This window comes from Triturus cristatus, chromosome 2_1, assembly GCF_964204655.1.
Source record: "Triturus cristatus chromosome 2_1, aTriCri1.1, whole genome shotgun sequence".
Lineage (NCBI taxonomy): Eukaryota > Metazoa > Chordata > Amphibia > Caudata > Salamandridae > Triturus > Triturus cristatus.
Genome location: NC_140581.1, coordinates 1,014,382,678 through 1,014,394,447, shown reverse-complemented (window position 1 = coordinate 1,014,394,447; position 11,770 = coordinate 1,014,382,678). Strand labels below are relative to the sequence as shown.

Sequence of the window (11,770 nt, the reverse complement as noted above, 5' to 3'; positions counted from 1 at the left end):
TCCGGGAGCCCCAAAAAGAGGGCATTGGCGTAGTCCAGTCTAGAGCCTATTAGAGCCTGAACAGTGATCCGCCTGTGCTCCTCAGAGAGCAATGGTAGAAATTTGCGGAGCATCTTCAAAATGCCAAAACAGGTGCCGACCAAACCAAGGATATGTGATCTTAACGTAAGCTTGTTGTCCAGCTTAACTCCCAGGTTTTTGGCGACCAGAGAAGACTGAGCAGGGGGACACATGTCCATAGGCCACCAGACCTGCCATTCAGGGTCGGCGGTGCATCCGAAGAACAGGATCTCTGACTTGCTGGAGTTGGCCTTAAGGCTGTTCCGCTGGAACCAGTCAAAGACCATCCCCAGACAGCCCCGAATACACTCTCCATCGAATGCCTGATCTTTCCCGCATGTGAAGAGCAGTTGAGTGTCATCTGCGTAGGATACAATCTGGGCCCCGAAAGCCTCCACCAATGCCTCCAGAGGGGCCATAAAGATATTAAAAAGAGTCGGGCTCAACACAGATCCCTGTGGAACTCCGACTCCCAATGGCGGCATCTCTGCGGTGCTTTGGGAAACCCAGACTGTTTGGCGGCGGCCCTCGAGAAAAGATGTAAACCATTTGAACACCGTCCCCCTAAGACCGATGTCATAAAGCCTGGCGAGAAGCGCCTCATGGGGGACGGTGTCAAAGGCCGCCGACAGGTCTAGCATGACAAGCATGGCCTTGCCGCCTACATCCAGCGTCTCCCGGATGACCTCCGAGACCTCCAGCAGCGCCGTCTCAGTACTTAAATTGGGACGGAACCCGGATTGTGATGGATGCAGGAGATGGTTGGTTTCTAAGAAACCAGACAAGATGCCCTGGACATGCTTCTCCGTGATCTTAGCTAGGGCCGGGATAAGGGAGATTGGCCTATAGTTGGCCAACACCTCGGCGTCTAGTCCAGGCTTCTTCAGGAGGGGGATCACCATCGCCCTCTTCCAGGCGCATGGGACCCTTCCCTCCCTCAAGGAGGCATTAAGGAGAGGATTAACCAATGGGTTCACCACCGATGCCACCCTGGCCAAAAATTTGGCCGGGCAGGGATCCAATGGCGGACCAGATTTAAGATTGGTTAGCAGCATCAGGGAAGCTTCGTTGGAGATAGCGGGGAACTCCTCCAGCACAACAGCTGGCATGGATGATGAAACAGATCCCACCCCAATGCTGCACCCCCCCCTCATTTACATTTACATACACACTGAATAGTTCTTTTGAACTAACATTTAAGACTACAAAGTGCACATACATTGAAATATTTACATGTCACAAAACATTCCACAGAAAACATGGACATACTCTACATAGAAAAATTATATTTAAACACAGTGCGAAAAGAAGAAAAGGAAATATCAACCCAGTGAGCAATTACTCAAATAATTAATTTAGTATCCTGGGTGATCCTCAACACTTGATATTAAAGCGTCGACGTTTCGACCCCTGAAAAAACGCGATAATTAAACTGTCATAGTAGGGTCTTCCTCGGGACTAACTGGAAAGTCTGTGTGTAGCCTGTTTAGGAAAAACAAATTGAGGTGGGTGCCTAGATATATTGCGTGGTTTGGATAGAAAATATATAAAGTGGAGAGACAAATATCCCTGCTCACCTTTGGGGGGGGGGTTTCACCCTATATGGCACTGCAGTCTCACTCACGTGCCGTAGGTAATCTGGTCACTTCAAGGATACATTAGATAAACCATTCCTGTATAAAAGTAAAGAAAGGGGATGGCTACAGTTACAGCCTATCAAAACTAACTATTAATGTACTCAGGTACCTGCTGTTAAAGAAATGAAAACCACTAACCTCTAGCCTCAAGCGCACGGGGCTCCATGTGGATATCTTGGTAAAACTGAGAATGAGGCTCCAGCGGGATTCACGTCTCCTCCCCAGGCCTTACTATTCACTTCAAAGGCTCATAAATCGCCCTTGGAAACTGCGGGGAAGAAATAAATAAATAAAGATTACACTCTGCGGATGTTCGTAAAGGAAAAGTCATCCCTTGTTGCCACGAAATCAGAAGCCTAGCGCGGTCGCCTCTCACCTGGAAAAAGAATGTTCCCTTTCTAAATCAGAGCGACGGGCAACCCTCGTCCTCTGCAGTTCGTTCGTAAAGGCAGCAGGATCTACTAACGCTTGGTTTAAATACAATGCGTGCTCGTGTTTCAGAGCACGTACGTGACGTTACTGCCACCTGGTGGAATCGACTCAAAAGTAAAAGACTTAAGATGTCTAAGGGGCTAAGGAAAGTTACATTCACTGTAAAAACCACGGAAAGTGTGTAGATAAATACACAAAGGGTGATTTATCATGCATGTGTTTTCATTCTCGAGAAGTGTATGTGACACGGACCTTATCAGCATTCAAGGATCTATCTACTGTCCACTGTGGCAGTTTGGCTCCGTTGGCTCTCCCAAATACCAAGGTGGCAAGACTCTCACCAGTTGAGGAGTGAAGAGTTGAAAAATAAGCACAGAAGGCTTGACACAGGGCTTGGGTTACTTCGATTACCTCCATCGATGCTCGCTGAATTACCCGTTTGGGGGTACCCGTAAATTGTTCCATAACCCCATTGGCTTGGAGCCACAGAGATGTGCTCTTTTGAAGCTTGACATTTTTAGTCTGACCAGAAATTCCTTTAATTCTTTGCTACTGAACGGCAGGCCATTGTCAGACTTGAGAATGGCGTGGCCAGCCCACGCTGCAAAGATATCACCCAGTCGCTCAATGTCCTTGTCATGGGCTGTTGATCATAACTCCTCTACCAAAGGAAAGCCTGAATACTTATCAATGACTACCATTAGGTGATGTCTGTTTCCTATCTGCTCAAAGAAATCAACTACAACTCTTTCCCAAGCATGTGAAGGAAGGTCAGACATGAGCAATGAATGCTGCATCATTTTGGGGATATGCAGTTGCAAAGATCACACTCTTTTAGTTTCCTTCCAACTCGCTCAGCTGGGCACAGGAACCATACTTGGTCTCTTGGGGCTGTTTTAGTAGCTACAATACTACGATATGCTTCATAGGCTAGTTCAATGACTTGCTGTCTTAGGCTCCCAGGTATGATGATTCTCGAGCATAACAATAACACCTTCCCTGGTAACGGATAGTTCATACTGTACATTATTGTATTTTTGAAATTCAACAGCATCAGCAAAAGGTTAAGCAGTCTTCTAAAATTGAGTTGAAATTATGTCTTTGAGGATAAACATGTTCTTATTGACATTAGTAGCAGCAATGATCTGTTCAATGGATAGGGTTGCTGGCGTGCTGGACCTCACAATAAAGTTAATGTACTCCCCAGACGCTTTGGATGTCGAACTGTGCCGATGTAACGGTACTCGTGAAAAGTAATGAGCTGGATTCTAATATTTACCCACCCCTTGTATACAACTGCATAGTCATACTCTTGCAGTCGCAACCACCACCTCTCAATGCGAGGGGGCATCTTAGCTTTCGGGTATCCAAAAATAGTGAGCAGAGCTTGATGATCTGTAATGATAGTGAAACGTTTTCCGTATAGAAACACATGAACATTTTCTTAGGCCCACATTCCAGCCAGGCGTTCCTCTGGCTGAGAAGGCTGAGAATAGGAATGTTCTGTGTCAGACAGGCTCCAACTGGCATAGGTCAAAATGTGTCTCTGAGCATTCGGATGACCATTATGTAGAGCAAGGATTACGCCCAGCCCCACTGGGCTTTCATCTACTGCGATCTCGGTATATAACTTAGGGTCAAAATAGGCCATCTCTTTTGCATTTTCACTAGCATGTTTTATTCTTTTGAAGCTCTTATGACATTTAGCAGACCATGACATCTCATGTTGTCAAGTCTCTTAATGGGGCACCCACAGTATCAAAGTCACAATTGTACCTTGAGCAATAACTGACCACGTCTAAGAAGGATCGCAGCATGGTGACATCTTGTGGGGGGCAAGTAGCTGACAGTGCTTGCACTGTATCTGGGTCAGGAGTCATTCCCCCATCAGAAAATTTGTGCCCAAAGAATTTAAGCTTGGTCTTGTGAAACTCACACTTTGCCGCATTCAGAGCAAGACCTGCATCGGCAATTAATTGGCACACCTATGTAATGCTTCTTTTGCGTTACCTCAAATATCACTGTAATTAAAAGCATGCATGACTGGTTGAATCATTTGACGTATAACATCCCAAAAATATTTCTGCAGCAGATGACACTCCAAAACTCAACCTTTTGTATCTGAACGAACCAACATGAGTAGAAAAAGTACTGATGTATATATATGCAGTTCTCTTCCAACTCGAGTTGATGCTTTTCCTTGTTCAAGTCAAGACAGGAGAAGACTTTGGCACCATTCAGTTGCATGATCGTGTCCGCTATGTGTGAACTAGGATGTCTTTCGCTCTCGATTGCTTTGTTGGCCTGGCGCATATCAACACAGATATGCACAGCACCTCCACTGTCTTTTTTTGGCACCACCACTATGGGTGAGACCCATGGTGTAGAACCGGTGGAGCGCTCATTGATGTCATGCTTTAACAGTGTTTCTAGTTCTTTCTCAATGGCTTCTTCCAAATGAAAAGCGACTCTGCTGTTCCGCTGGGCAACAGGGTGAATGTCCACATTAATATGAAGTCACATTTGTATTGTCTTGAGCCTTCCTAGGCCATGAAACAATGACGGGAACTGACTCACAACTTCAGATTGAGTGTATAGGTTGTAATTGAGAGATATCAGTCCCATGTCAGCAGTAGTGGCAAAACTGTGTAGGCATGCACTGGACGACGTTTCTTGAAGAACGTGGATTGGCACGTGCAATGATACTGGTTTATGTTGCATTGTCGCTGTGAATGACCCTTGACTCTGCAATGGTTTAGAAGCAGCCTATGTGTATACCTTTGTGTTTGATGGGTTGAGGCGTGGCACAGGAGACAGGCTATTGGACCTTTTCAGGAAAGACTGAGGACATCCTATTTGGAAACGATCCCAACTTCTGGACCCCAGGGTGGTGGCCAGAGGATATGGGGACTCTTCCAACTCCCATTAGAAGATGAAAAACCCAGGAGTCATAATTGATGAGAAACTTAATTTTGGCAAGCAGATCAACGCAGTGGCATCATCCACCTTCTTTATAATCAAAATGATTAAGAAAGTTCTTCCCTTTTTGCCAGCTAATAGCCAGTGGACTGTAGTCACTGCACTGATCATGTCCAGACTTGATTATTGCAACAGCCTGTACTTAAATATACAGGAACGTTTATTGAATAAATTCTATCTGCTGCACAACGCAGCAGCGAGGCTGCTTACTGGTACTCAATAACCACTAAAGCAACCTGGGTCTGGTGCTGAATCAAAAAGACAAAACCAGGAGAAAGTATATCTACCTATTCCGACATCTCTTTAAGAAAGAACCCTTCTAGGACAGGACCCATCAATCACAGAAGGTGGTGAATTTGTCATCATTTGGGTCTGTATATCTCAATGTAACGCACCAGGTCTTGGCATAACGACTCGCTAACGTTCAGAGAGAATGCAACAAAGGAGGGTTGCTGTCAGATCTCAGAAAATGTCAAAAGCGACAGTATGCCCACAAGTTGTGAAGGGGATCCTAGAATAAGCAGCACTAAATAATAAAGGTGAAAATAAAAATGGCTAGAGGAACTCAAATGTTCTTTATTCGGTAGAGTGCCCCTGTCATGATTAAAAAGCAATATGGCAATTTAGCACAAATATTTTGTCATTATGCTAATGTCCATAGCAGTATGGTCTACATGTTTCTGCCCATTGTGATCTACGAGTATCAGGGCTTTCTTCAGGACCTTAGATGCTGCTGTGAATTAGTGAAAAACGTGACAAAGTAATTTTAAGTGAAAAAATACTTAGGTAAAAGAATCCTACCGCACCGGTCAATTCATAAGATGTCGAAACCGGGTACCTAGGAAAACAAAAAGACGGTTGGTAATAACAATCAACCTGGTATTCCTAGATTCAGCAAAATGGTCATCTCTATTCAATGACTCTAAAAAAACATTCAATGATGCTTCAAAGCACTTAATTAATGAATTAAATTGCACTTACCCATAATTATTGGGTGATGCCCTCACCTCAACCTGGTCCTTACTCAGGGAAAGGGGCCCGCTCTATTTAAAAGGAAGAAAAAATTCAGGCTGCTAGTTATCATGACTAAGATATATCCTCCCAATAAACGTGGCTAAAAACAACGAGACACAGTTCATGTACTGCAAAAAAGGGGGATGGAAAACATGGTCGTGATCTCAACACTAAATATTCTTTAGCTATGTAGTATATTGGAGAAGCGGTTTATTTAATCTGGTAGAACCACATTCACTGACTAGCAGTAATATTCATGGAATGCAGCGTTTAGAGTAGCCCACAATGGAGTAACAGCCTCTCTCACGACTGGTGACTAAGTCATTTGCAAATGACCTTACAATCAGCCAAAAGCTAGCACTCTAAATAGTTGGAAAGAAGGAGGACTCGCGCTAAACTTACCTCTCCGTCGGTACCCCAGGGCGGTCTTTGAGTAAAGACCGGAGGTACCGGCGAGAAGGTCTTCGCGCTCTTTATGGCCGAAAAAACTCAATTGGTTGCAGGTTCGTCTATTGAAACAGGTGGCCAGGTTAGTGCCTGTTCCGAGTTCGAGTTCGGCACGCATGTGTAGAAAAAGACACTGATTTCTGAAAAAGACCTCGTTCTTGTGCGCATGTGCGGGACACAGCCGCTAGTCAGCAGCGGTATGTGAACCTCCGTGTTTCCTCAATAGAAAGCAAACGAAAACGCGCGTGCGTGTAAGAGGAACACAATCTTATGTGAGCTAACCCTATGTCCTTAAAAATAGCTAGACCCTTCAGACAAAGAGTAATACAGACAGAAGGGCCAGAACTGCAGAGGGGGGGCACAGGGTCAGGCTCTAACTGGTTGTCATACGCTCAAATAAGCGATGGATCTATAACAACAGCCAAGGAATATCGTCATTCAGCCCCACGATGTCCGAATGTAATCGATGTACCCATCTTTGTTCTCTGCGTAGCAGAAAACGTTGGACATCTGTTGTGTGTGAAGGAATCTGGGGTTGTTCTAAGATGACCCAATGTAGATCAGTTTCTTTGTGGCCTGCTGCAATAAAGTGATTTGTAAGTTTCGTCGCACTCTTTTTGCAACGTATAGTGCTCTTGTGTTCTGATATTCTCAACTTGATCTTGCGAGATGTCATACCTACATAGTTCTTCCCACAAGGGCATTGTATCAGATAAATAACCCTTTCACTATTGCAATTGGTGTGTTTTCTTAAGACCAAAGGTCTGCTCGTACCAATGTCTACCTCTGTTGTATGCGAGGTTTGGGGGCACACTGAACAGGTGCCACAGGGAAAATGGCCTTTCACAGGAGGTAAGCCCCATAATGTAGTATTTTCAGAGTTTCTCATTGCTCTGGGACGTGTGTGTACCGACTGGTCTTTTATGTTAGAGCTCCTCTTAAAGGCAAAGAGAGGGGGAGGCAAAACATTTCCTTCAATTTTGAGCACTTTCCAGTTCTTTAAAATGCTCTTTTTCAATGCGTTCGAGTAACAACAAAACGTGTTGACACATGTAATTCTTTTGTCCTCATCAGTTGGATTACGAATTCGCTTCTCTTGGAGAGCCTCCCTATGATTATTCGCAGCCCTTTTCATAGATGTCTTGATGGTTCTCTTTGGATATTGTCTATCCAGAAGCTGTGTTGAAAGGTGGGAGGCATGTTCTCGATATTTAGAAATGTCGGAGCAATTACGGAGTATACGGAGAAATTGTCCGAACGGCAGATTCTCCCTCAGAGCTCTAGGATGGAAGCTCTGAAAATGTAATAGGGAGTTACATGCCATCGGTTTCCTGTACAGTTCTGTACTGAGCACTCCATCATTAGAGCCAATCAGTAAGTCCAAGAAGGGTAAACTTTTCTTGGAGAATTCACAAGTGAATTTCAAGAATTCGTTTCTGTTATTCAACCAGGAGTGGAAGTTCTTGATTGTGTCAGCGGAACCTCTCCAAATGACTAAGATGTCATCTATATATCGTTTCCAGGTCAAAATGTGACATAGAAACGGATTGGTTGTCGACAGGATCTCAGTCTGCTCAATTTGGTGGACATACAGGTTAGCTAGAGAAGGAGCAAAAATGCTCCCCATGGATGTTCCGGAGATCTGTAGAAATAACTCATCTTCAAATTTGAATTTTTTTTCTTTCATAGCCAATGTGGCACAAGACATGATGAATTCAACTGGTTGCTTTAGTGGTTATTGTGTTGATAAGTGAGGGAAACACAACCTGCAGGTCTATTTAAAAAACATTTTCCCTTGGACCTCCCCCTAGTTTGATTCGTGTTACTGATTTATAGAGCGGCCCCGGCCGCTGGTCCTTCTTTTTGAGATTCCTTCAATAGTAAGGAACTGGTACGCTCATAGGCTGGCTCTGTGGGATACTTTCTTGTACTGCATATCCAGTGGATGGTGCATGGTCTCTTTTAGTTCTTTTTTCAGTCTCTCAACTTCAGCTCACTTTAAAGATGTCTGAGAGACAGGGTCTTTCATTTGATGATGCAATAGCACTAGACATTCTTCAAACACCTAGTATTATTGATATACCAACCAACACTACTACCATCAATAATGATGATTGGAGTAAAGTTCTTTTTCTTAAACGTACACATGCACGCACACAGGTACATGGCGCAATTATGACCGAGTACCTACGATCAGATTGTGCGCCTACTGGTCTAATAGTGACTAATGCACCCAGGTTGTTCTTGGAAGACAAGGCATTTCTCAAGGACTGGTCCTTGGTGGCCTGGCGTTGCACACGGGACTGGTTAATTTTGATTATAACAACAGCCAAGAGAATAGCTGACAGTATCCTGGTTGAGATACAGTTGTTGGAGTCTCAGATCAAGTCTGTACTGGTAACCGCCACCTTCAATAAACAATCCAAAGAGACGGAAAAAACCAACAAAGAATTTAGAGATACTCTTTTAGCAAATAAGATAGTTAAATTCAAAAAAGATCTGGCTAAATTCTCAATGACAAGAGTATACCCTTATACCAGCGACTCTTATGTACCACCTATGTATAACCAACAAGGTAGACGACCTGGTTCGAACTACTCCACATCTGGGAGTGATGGCGATTCATCTGATTCAGACCCAGCCCCTAATCAATCATCGAGAGGTCAGAATTGGAAGAAGAGGGGGCCTAGGAGAGGTAACTTTTTTGGAGGTACCCCGCCACCACAGTGGTGGCCGCCCGGTCCTTACAATTATCCACAGCCTTTTTACCAACATCCGATGTATCCAGGTTCGAGTTATCAAGATAATTTCCAACAGCAGCCTTTTTTAGGACAAGGCCAACGCCGCTCCAGAGGCAAGAGAAGAACAGCCCATTCCAATGTCCATTGGAGCCCCCCGTCGTCTCGTACACGGAGCAACCAGAAGGACCCGTCATTACCAGGCCCAAGCAACGCGACAGCTTGATTGTTAATCTAACGAACGGACACTCACCAGAGATGAGATCAACGTCCTAGAGAAAGGACTTGGATATGTCCCCACATACAAAGGAGACTCCTTCCAGACTAGACAAGAACTAGCCGGTTTCTTCAGGAAAGTTAGACTACGTGCTTTCTTTAAAGATAAACCCCAAGAAAATGATGAGGAAAGTACAACAAAAACTGGTTTACGACCGAAATCCACATTTACTCCACCTACTCATTTAGTTCCACCAGAAGTACTCACTTTCGAGAGGGCTGTCTTAAGAGATGCCGAAACTCTTTTCCAGACTGAGGACCGACATTTTACTAACCTTTCGAAGAATGAACGCTTTGCTCTTCAGACATTATCAGACGACAACTCAATCACTGTAAAACCTGCGGATAAAGGGGGAGCCACGGTCATAATGGACTCAGAAGCATACAGATGTGAATGCAAGAGACAGCTAAACAATGTAAAGTTTTACCATCCTCTTAAACTGGACCCAAACAAGAGACTTATGGCGACCATCAGAGATCTGGTAGATGGTGCACTGGAACAAGGCTGGATTACCAACCATGAGGCGCTATTTCTGAAAACTGCATTTCCAGTAACTCCATATTTCTATGTATTACCAAAAATACATAAGGGGGTGTTTCCCCCTCCAGGGAGACCTATAATCTCTGGGCTAGGGTCGCTCCTTGAACCACTTTCTACCTTCGTAGATTTTTTCCTGAAGCCACTTGTGAGAACAATGCCTACCTACATTGAGGATACCAAAGATCTGTTACGTATCCTGGATGGGATGCCATTCGACACCACACAAGATTTCCTGGTGAGCTTTGACGTGGAGTCATTATATACTTGTATTCCACAACATGAGACATTGTCTGTTGTTAAAGTGCTCTTAGAAGGAGTAGACCTAGAGAGCCCCACACCAGTTGAATTCATCATGTCTTGTGCCACATTGGCTATGAAAGAAAAAAAATTCAAATTTGAAGATGAGTTATTTCTACAGATCTCCGGAACATCCATGGGGAGCATTTTTGCTCCTTCTCTAGCTAACCTGTATGTCCACCAAATTGAGCAGACTGAGATCCTGTCGACAACCAATCCGTTTCGATGTCACATTTTGACCTGGAAACGATATATAGATGACATCTTAGTCATTTGGAGAGGTTCCGCTGACATAATCAAGAACTTCCACTCCTGGTTGAATAACAGAAACGAATTCTTGAAATTCACTTGTGAATTCTCCAAGAAAAGTTTACCCTTCTTGGACTTACTGATTGGCTCTAATGATGGAGTGCTCAGTACAGAACTGTACAGGAAACCGATGGCATGTAACTCACCTATTACATTTTCAGAGCTTCCATCCTAGAGCTCTGAGGGAGAATCTGCCATTCGGACAATTTCTCCGTATACGCCGTAATTGCTCCGACATTTCTAAATATCGAGAACATGCCTCCCACCTTTCAACACAGCTTCTGGATAGACAATATCCAAAGAGAACCATCAAGACATCTATGAAAAGGGCTGCGAATAATCATAGGGAGGCTCTCCTAGAGAAGCGAATTCGTAATCCAACTGATGAGGACAAAAGAATTACATGTGTCAACACGTTTTGTTGTTACTCGAACGCATTGAAAAAGAGCATTTTAAAGAACTGGAAAGTGCTCAAAATTGAAGGAAATGTTTTGCCTCCCCCTCTCTTTGCCTTTAAGAGGCGCTCTAACATAAAAGACCAGTTGGTACACACACGTCCCAGAGCAATGAGAAACTCTGAAAATACTACATTATGGGGCTTACCTCCTGTGAAAGGCCATTTTCCCTGTGGCACCTGTTCAGTGTGCCTCCAAACCTCGCATACAACAGAGGTAGACATTGGTACGAGCAGACCTTGGGTCTTAAGAAACCACACCAATTGCAATAGTGAAAGGGTTATTTATCTGATACAATGCCCTTGTGGGAAGAACTATGTGGGTATGACATCTCGCAAGATCAAGTTGAGAATATCAGAACACAAGAGCACTATACGTTGCAAAAAGAGTGCGACGAAACTTACAAATCACTTTATTGCAGCAGGCCACAAAGAAACTGATCTACATTGGGTCATCTTAGAACAACCCCAGATTCCTTCACACACAACAGATGTCCAACGTTTTCTGCTACGCAGAGAACAAAGATGGGTACATCGATTACATTCGGACATCGTGGGGCTGAATGACGATATTCCTTGGCTGTTG

At 44.1% G+C, this 11,770-nt stretch overlaps 1 long non-coding RNA gene across 1 annotated transcript in view; it reads right to left on the bottom strand.

Annotated features, from left to right (window-relative positions):
* Window positions 1-1,637: 1,637 nt before the first annotated feature.
* The window catches only part of LOC146866238 (uncharacterized), a 34,441-nt gene continuing 24,308 nt past the window's right edge, over window positions 1,638-11,770 (bottom strand). Inside the window, exons 3-4 of the long non-coding RNA XR_014976773.1 lie at window positions 1,836-1,965; window positions 1,638-1,733 (exon numbers count right to left, since the gene is read on the bottom strand). This is a non-coding gene — a long non-coding RNA (uncharacterized LOC146866238). The remainder of the gene's footprint in view (window positions 1,734-1,835; window positions 1,966-11,770) is intronic.